General features: G+C 36.8%; 1 non-coding gene across 1 annotated transcript; it reads left to right on the plus strand.

Annotated features, from left to right (window-relative positions):
- Positions 1-6,819: 6,819 nt before the first annotated feature.
- LOC122149962 lies at positions 6,820-6,926 on the plus strand. The gene has a single exon (XR_006163416.1). It is a non-coding gene; the product is annotated as a U6 spliceosomal RNA (small nuclear RNA).
- The last annotated feature ends 67 nt before the right edge of the window (positions 6,927-6,993 follow it).

Genomic DNA, 6,993 nt, shown 5'->3' on the forward strand with positions numbered 1-6,993 from the left:
CTATAAACAAAAAGAGGGAAAAGACTGTGTAGTTACAGAACTTCTAAATGGTGAGGAAGTTAAGAGAGTTGCAAGACAGAATGGACTGTTCTAAACTCGGGGAGAAAGTTGTAAATCATAGGGTAACCTCAAAGAAAAATGATAAAGATATTGATTTGTTCATAAAACAACTTACCTGTTAAGTATAGACATTATCAGCTTTCCATTAGGAAAGTGGAATCTACTGAGCCATAAATAGCAGAGATCCTTTAGGAACTTTTTATAGATGAGGGTCATGTTGACAATTAGCCAGACTGCCAGCATGTTGGATATCTATAAAATTTCATCCATATTCTGGTCCATAGTTCTACATTTTAGCTTTTGCAATGCTGCAGATTTCTCACAGGATTGTCATCTGATGTCTAAAGTCACCATATCTAGTTTGCAAATAAAGTTTGGATCCGAATCTGCTATTCTTTCTTATGGTATTCATCTATCAGTTTGAAAGAAGAATTGCAGAAGAGAACTGGATAAAGAGGGTTGAAAACCTTAAATTAGATAGGACACAGGTTAATTGTTTAGTCTCTCTTCTCATTAAATGTACCAAGGAGTAAACATTAAGAAGCCTTTCCCCTTGCCCCTCTCCCCTTTTGTTCTGGTTACCTAGTATCGCTCTGACAAGAAATATACCACAAATGTGATGGCCTTAACAAACAGGATTTTATTCTCATACAGTTCAAGAGGTTAGAAGTCTGAGTTCAAAGTGCCAGACTCTAGGAGCTGGGTGAAAGCCCCTGAAACTTGGGGTTCAGCTGTGCCTCCTGCTCCTGGCTCACTGGAGCTAGAGGCTTTTCTTCACTCAGACAACTGCTGGAGGCTTTTCTTCACTCAGACAGCTGCTGGCTGCTGAGAGTGACAAACCCAAGGTTGACAAGTAAAAAGATACAGTCCTGATGTTACAAAACCACATGGCAGACCATTAATTTAAGTCCACTGTAAGTCCCAAGGTCAGCAGAGCATGGTAGGCTGCTGAACAATGGCACGGCTACATGCACGGCCCCAGCTTGCCATAAGCTAAAGACCATTCCCAAAGCTGTTTCTTATATACAGGAAGCAGACCACATACCCAAAGGTGGCTACTCATCCGGTTACAGTAGATTCCACCATGAAGTCGACTGCCATTCTCATCATGGGGAATACTACATCCAGCAGCCCAGCCACTCAACCAGGCCCAGCCAAGCTGACACACAAACTTAACTACCACACCTGTACTTTGAATATTTGTTGTTGTTTTGTTGTTATGTGCCATCGAGTTGGCCCAACTCATAGCAACCCCTCCTTGTGTTTCCAAGGCAGTATCACTACAGAAGTAGATTGTTCCATCTTCCTTCTAAGGAGTGGCCCACTTTGAATATTTGATGAACATAAATTCTGAGAAACTTAAAGATGGTATTTTATTATTAAAATTAATTTAATAATTGGGTACAGACAACTACAATGTGTCTAGAAATTTTCTAGTTATTATGCAAGAAATGAAACACAAAGTGAGGTCTTATAATCACATTAGAGAATCAGAATACGCATGCACAATGAAAAAATTCATTTGTGGGGAATCCCCTATTTTGTGTAGTCTTTAAGGTAGTGGCTACCTGCCTTCCAAGGAAAGAAAATGTTCTTCCTGGCCCTAACTTGCCAGTGATTGTACATGTGACTTATGTTACCTGATCAGAAACACTATCTCATGCCCTAGGACTTCAAATCTTTATCAAGTAATGTAACAATAGGAGATTGTTGGAGTTCAAATTTTACTGCAACATAGTGAGAGTATGGAAAGGACAATACCTCTGGTTTAATATTTGCTATGTTGAAAGATACCTAACACTTTTTTCTCATTTACTTTCTAGCCAGGTCTTCAACCTTTTCATGGTCTTATGAATCTCTCATTTTTGTCTAGACAGACAGACTCAATTCTATTTCTGGCAACCGAGAACTTTATAATCCCTAAAGTGTAGAGAAGATTGGACATCATGTATCATACCTAGAATTGATGTTATTGTAAATAAAATCAAGAGACTATCATTGTGAAAATGATTCTTGGCAAAGTCTTCATTGAGGAATAAAACTTGTGGTGACCCTTAAGAACTAGATCAGAATTAAATTAGTCCAGGAAAGGAAGAAGGGGGAGAATTTTAGAGAGACCATTATCAGGTGAATATGGAGGTACAGATGTACATAGTATGTATTGGGGAGTGAAACAAACAAATCGTGGTAAAAAGTCATAAGGGCTAAGATATTTAATGGTTATGGAAATGTCCCCTTTTAGAAACTTTGTCAAAACAAGGATAGGGAATTTGAACTTCAATGGAAGGACAAAGGGGATTATGAATAGGAATTAATATCCTGAACATGAAATCATAAAAAAGATAATGCCCTGCTGAAGAATTACACTGAACATTATTTAAGCCATTAACAGTTATTTAACCTGTGCATTCTTGTTATTAATCCTTTCTGTAGCATATCCTATCAGTTGATTTGCTGAATCTTTTCCAACCTTCTTCTAATGTATCTTCATTAACTACAGAAGCTGGAGTATGGACTTGGCTTTCCAGATGTGATGTTCTGTCATCATGTGTACTCATGCAAAAATTAGAATTTAGGTCTGAATTAAGTGAGGGAAAAGCAACATGAGACGTAGAAATTGTGGCAGAAGCAGTATAGAGGCTCTCATGGCAGCTTCCCAGTGAAACAGGCAGCTTCTTGATCATGGCAGCATCAGCAGCTCCCTTGTCAGCCCAGTTCAAGAGTTATTTATGTGGCCCTGAAAGCTCAGTGTGAAATTTGTTTCTTTAGCCTTCTCTAAGAGTCAGCATTCCTGAGCAGTGCAGTAAATGAGTCCCATTGTTAACTGGAAGTTTGCACATTCAGGACCACCCAGAGGTGCCTTGGAAGAAAGGGCTGACAATCTACTCCCAAAAAATCAATGATTAGAGGGATGGACACAGGGAAGAGGTAACTATGAGGAGGCAGTGGGAGGGGAGCTGTTGCATTGGGGTAAACTGTGTTCAATGTCATGAGACAAAGTGTATGTGAACTGCTATATGGAAAGTGAATTTGCTCTGTAGCTTTTCACCCAAATCACAATTTAAAAAAAAAAAATCAATCATTGCAAACCTTATGTAATGCTATTCTACTTTAACACATATGGGGTTACCATGAGCCAGAATCAACTCAACAGCAACTGTTTTAACAAATCTTTAGTGTTAAACTAGCTAGATTGGATTCTGTTCCAGAAACTAAACCCTAGCAAATATTTGTTCAAACAATACCAGTCTGGAAAAAAATTATCATATTCTAAAGTGTATTAATGAGTGGTATGTCTAGGTACAAAAACAGAATACCAAATTTATTTCCTTTTAAAATTGTGAAATATTAAAATTTACAGAAGTATCATCAAATTTACTGTATCTCTGTGCTTTTAGTGAAAGAAATATCATAATTATCTACATGTTATTCAGTAGAGAATATCAATGTTTAAAGAATAAGTATGATGTACATACCTTTTTTTGTTGTTTCTCAAATATATTCTTTGATTAATTAGAAAAGAATGAATTAACATTTCTAAGGAAATATTTATTTACCAGGAGTGAGGCTCAATTTTATTCCAGATGCCCTTTAATATATTGTACTAAAATTAACTGTTGCCATGACAACAAAGTATTGTTAGGTGCTATCAAGCAGGTTCTGACTCACAGTGGCCCTGTGTACACAATCTTCACAATCGTAGCCACGCTTGAACCCTATCATTGCAGCCACCATGTCAATCTATCTCATTCAAATGCCTCATATGGATGTGAGAGCTGGACAATGAATAAGGAAGACCGAAGAAAAGCTGATGCATTTGAGTTGTGGTGCTGACGAAGGGTACTGAATAACCACAGACTGCTAGAAGAACAAACTAGTCTTGGAGGAAGTACAGCCACAATGCTCGTTAGAAGCAAAATGGCCAGACTTCATCTCTCATACTTTGGTCATGTTGTCAGAAAGGACCAGTCCCTCAAGAATGACATCATGCCGGTAAAGTAGAGGGTCAGTGAAAAAAGGAGAAGACAACAAAAGCAGCCAAGAAAATTATATAATGCTATTGATACAATGAAGTTTGTTGTTATGCAGCCTATTTGCAGAGTTCACTCAGAGACTTAAATAAAGTTCTTTTTCCCATTGGAAAAGTAAAAGAGAACTCTAGATCACTCATTGTAGAAGAAATATGTCACTTGTTTTATGTAATTTGTTTTTGGTAAACTTTCTAGTACTCCACAAGAGAAATAATAAATCTGCTGGATTGTTGTCATTGTTTTTTTAAGAGAGGAGCATTGAAAAATACTTTTTTGTCCAATATCTGAAAACTACTAACTTATCATCAAATATATGGTAAATATTGGGTATGTAGGTAAGCTGGTTTTCATTCCATTATTGGAAAAGCATAGAAAACATTAATTTTAGTAGATTTTTGCTCTTAGTGAAAAAAAGAAAAAAAAAAAAAAAACCACTGCTGTTGAGTGGGATCTATCTCTTAGGTATTACTATGGAAGTGGATTGCCCAGTCTTCCTTCCAAGAAGTGGCTGGTGGGTTTGAACCACGAGCCTTCTGGTTAGCAGTCAAGTGCCTTAGGCACTACACTACTAGAGCTTATACTACGCCACCAGAGCTTCTTTGCTCTTAGCAGCAGGGTATAATCATTTTTAGAAGAAATTATGAAATCAAGCATTCACATACTGTACACATTTGAGATTTACAAAATTGCATTGCACAGCACATATACATATATTTACTCACAAATGCAATGGAAAATTTTTTACTCTCCCAGATCTCTGTTTTGTACTTGTTTAAAACAATAGCTAATACTCTCCTTGCAGAGAACAATCATGGGAGAAAGAAGGGCTGCTTATGCACAGGGAGAAAGCTCAGGGGGCAGGAGTGCATGGAGGGATGGACACAGGGAAGAAGTAACTATGGGGAGGAAGTAGGAGGGGAGCTGTTGCATTGTGGTAAACTGTGGTCAATGTCATGAGACAAAGTATATGTGAACTGCTATATGGAAAGTGAATTTGCTCTGTAAATCTTCACCCAAATCACAATTAAAAAAAATAATTCAGCCAGAAAACATAAAATAGCTAAGCAAATTCTAATAAGATCACACTAAGATTTTTTCACACATTGCCATGTTGATCATCAAATATTTAACACTTCTACTGGTTTAAATATTAAGTATCTTATTTGTCTTTAAATATTATAATTTTTAGAATTTTTTTGACAAATATGCCAACAGATATTGAGGAGATGAAACCTTAAAAATAGAAACTGGTAAACAAAAATAAATCAAACCAAAAGTCAATTTGATAAAGCATTTATGAGACACCTGCTATGTAGGTTGCATTGAGTTAGATTCTGTAGCTATAGAAAGTTCACGTAAATAGCACAGTGGAGAACAATAGAGAGGAACAGAAAAAAAAAATACTTCTAATTCTGAGATATCCTCCAAGCTCATCTGATCATAGTTAAGTTTCTCATACACTGAGCTATGCACGTGAACCTCAAAGTCCCTTCTAAGTGTCCTCAGGGAAGAAGGGCAAACACAATCATTCTGCATTTACTTTCCTAAAAGTGAGTCCCTCTCCTTATAAAATCCTTCTTTTATTCTGAAGGTGAGTCTGCTTTCTATAATTTATGCTCAAATTCAATTTGGAGTTCTTAAAAACATAATCTCCTTAACTTAAACATTTTGTATTAACATGAGGCACCAGGGAATATGAAATGATGCACTAATTGAAACACGACTTAATAAGCAGTCCATGAAACCAGGAGAGCCCCTGAACTGTAATCCCAGCTTCTATACCACTTGCTGTGTTTCTATAATTGACTGATACACCAGAATTTTAGTTCCTCTATATTTGTTTTGAAAAAATAAACAGTGAAGGTACCAGTCACTTAAAAATTGGGTACATTAAATAGCTGATTTTTTGCCATTTTGCAGAAACTAACTGTATATGTAAGGTTCTGTTTACTGAATATGGAGCTTGCTGGCTGAAAAGCCTTTTACGTAGTAGAAAATTCTGCTGAAATCTACAGATTTTGTCTTGGCTGTTGGTTACTGATTTCTCAACCTAAAGGTATATTCATTAAATGGAGTAATGTATTAATTAGTAATTCAGCAAATTAAAGGGACATGAGCCATTTAGAAGAATGAGGCAGATCCATAATATACTGATAGGAAAGAATCTCCAATATATTGTTAAATGAAAAATATCTAGGTAAGGTGCAAAGTAGATAGTATTCCATGGCTTATGCTTAAAACAGCATGAGAGAGGGGGTGAGAGCAAGAAAGAGTGAGAACAAGTGTGAGAGTCACTCAAGAGTCTGACTCAATCACATGGTAACAAGTTTGCTTGAATCCCTAAGACCACATTTCTTTTATCCTTAATAATATAGTACTTGTCTCAGTACCTGGTTCACATTAGGAGATAAATTACTCCATATATATATGTATACATCTTATGAAAAGAAGCCCTGAAGGTAAAATGGTTAAGTACTTGGCTGTTAATGGGAAGGTTGGTGGTTCAAACCCACCAGCCACTCCATGGAAGAAGATCTGGCAATCTTCTCCCAAAATACCACAGCCCAGGGAACCCTATGGGGCAGTTCTACTCTGTTACATGAGGTCACTATGAGTTGGAATAGACTGAATGGCACCTTAAAATGTAACTTGAATTTCCTCTTTATGATACCACTTGTGCACTCCACAAATAAAATTAAAATAGTTATATCGAAAATTAATGAAGATGGTGCTCGCTTCGGCAGCACATATACTAAAATTGGAACGATACAGAGAAGATTAGCATGGCCCCTGCGCAAGGATGACACGCAAATTCGTGAAGCATTCCATATTTTTAAATAGATAACACATTGGAAGGGCAAAGGAGAAGAATTGATGCGATGGAAGACAGAATTAATGAGAT

The sequence above is a fragment of the Orycteropus afer genome, unplaced genomic scaffold (assembly GCF_000298275.1).
Source record: "Orycteropus afer afer isolate SDZICR_OR568_19922 unplaced genomic scaffold, OryAfe1.0 scaffold00066, whole genome shotgun sequence".
NCBI lineage: Eukaryota > Metazoa > Chordata > Mammalia > Tubulidentata > Orycteropodidae > Orycteropus > Orycteropus afer.